The 1,535-nt window shown below is 29.6% G+C and overlaps 1 long non-coding RNA gene across 1 annotated transcript; it reads left to right on the forward strand.

Annotated features, from left to right (window-relative positions):
• Window positions 1-716: 716 nt before the first annotated feature.
• On the forward strand, window positions 717-1,184 carry LOC111716091 (uncharacterized). The gene is made up of 2 exons (XR_002768411.1): window positions 717-804; window positions 1,098-1,184. It is a non-coding gene; the product is annotated as an uncharacterized LOC111716091 (long non-coding RNA).
• The last annotated feature ends 351 nt before the right edge of the window (window positions 1,185-1,535 follow it).

The raw sequence follows: 1,535 nt of genomic DNA on the forward strand, positions 1-1,535 counted from the left end.
AGTGCTTCCCTAAGTTGAAAAATTCCTTTGGACGGATGCAGAATTAACCGACACACTACACAGTACCAACCAAGCTGTGCGTTCGATAATATAACTAATTGAAAAAAATAACTTATGATGGTGTCTCAAAAGATTTGGCAAAATAAGATTACTGCTTCAGGGAACCAAGAGTGAAGTTGTTTCTGAAGTCTCATCCTGGGCCGCCCTCCTCTGTATTTATGACACTTTTAACTGTACATTCTCAATTTGCGTCCCAGATTTTTGTCCTCAATGGTGTGTCTTCAATTTGCGTCCTCACTGTCCGCCGTGTGTTTTCATAGGTCTTTAAAATAGCTCCTCTTCACTAGAACGTTCTCATTCTTATGAATTCGCCACAAGGCAATGTGCAACAAGTTTATGTTAAAATATATATCTATCTATATAATAAAACAAGACATTCGTATATATATATATATGTTGCGTATAGCCGGCCAAACGGCTGGACCGATTGGGCTGAATTTTTTTTGTGGACACTCATGGGTGGCCGAGGGTGTCATAGGTTAAAAAATGCGAAATTTTTAAAAAGTTTTATTTATTTCAAAATATTTTTTTTATTTTTTTTCAACTGTTTCTTTTCCACGGGCAACGCCGGGCCCTTCAGCTAGTATTTAATAAAATTCGAAATTTTTTTTTAACTGATGGTTGTTGTTATCATGGTTTAAAAACTAAATACATTTAGAACTTCTGAAATGAGTGAAGTTTTGTGTAAGTATTGCAGGCAAGCTTGTTGGCTAACCGATTCACGTTGTGATAAATCTTACTCAGGTAAATATAGTTTTAATTTATTTATTTATTAAATATACAAAAAACAAATGAAAAGCAATTTAATGAAAATAAGATTTATATCTATATAATAAAACAAATAATAATAATAATAAATATGTTGTCTATAGCCGGCCAAACGGCTGGACCAAATGGACTGAAATTTTTTGTGGACACTCATGAGTGTTATAGACTTAAAAATTCTAATTTTTTTTCAAAATATAATTCTTTTTAATTTTATTTTTCAACATTTTTAAAAATTTTTTTATGACATCCATTTATAACAGGTTTTTTAGAAATCAAAGTTGGAAAAGAAGGTGAAAACAATGATGCGTTTTTCTATCGTCTACTGTTGCTTGACGATATGAACCAAAAAACAAAGGTCAAGATTATAAAGTACCAGAATATGTATCAACTAGTAAATTTTTTGATTTGAGGATGCCTTTCTTTTCAAATTCTTACGTATTTTTTACTTTGAAATTACTAAAATAAAAATTATTTTCAAAAACTTTGTGTCATACTCAATTTTCTTGTAAATTTCATGCTCCATGCAGATCTGATAAATGTTTCTTTTTAATGAATTGAATAAAAACTCATCAAAAGGTAGAAATCAGTTTTTTTGAGAGGTTAAATATGTTTTTAAGAATTAAAGTGAACTAAATAAAATTGCTGATAGGAAATTATTTTTATATATTTTTATTTGTTGTGGTATTTTTATTTCTACTTTTAAATAC

Source organism: Eurytemora carolleeae, unplaced genomic scaffold (genome assembly GCF_000591075.1).
Source record: "Eurytemora carolleeae unplaced genomic scaffold, Eaff_2.0 scaffold1956, whole genome shotgun sequence".
NCBI lineage: Eukaryota > Metazoa > Arthropoda > Copepoda > Calanoida > Temoridae > Eurytemora > Eurytemora carolleeae.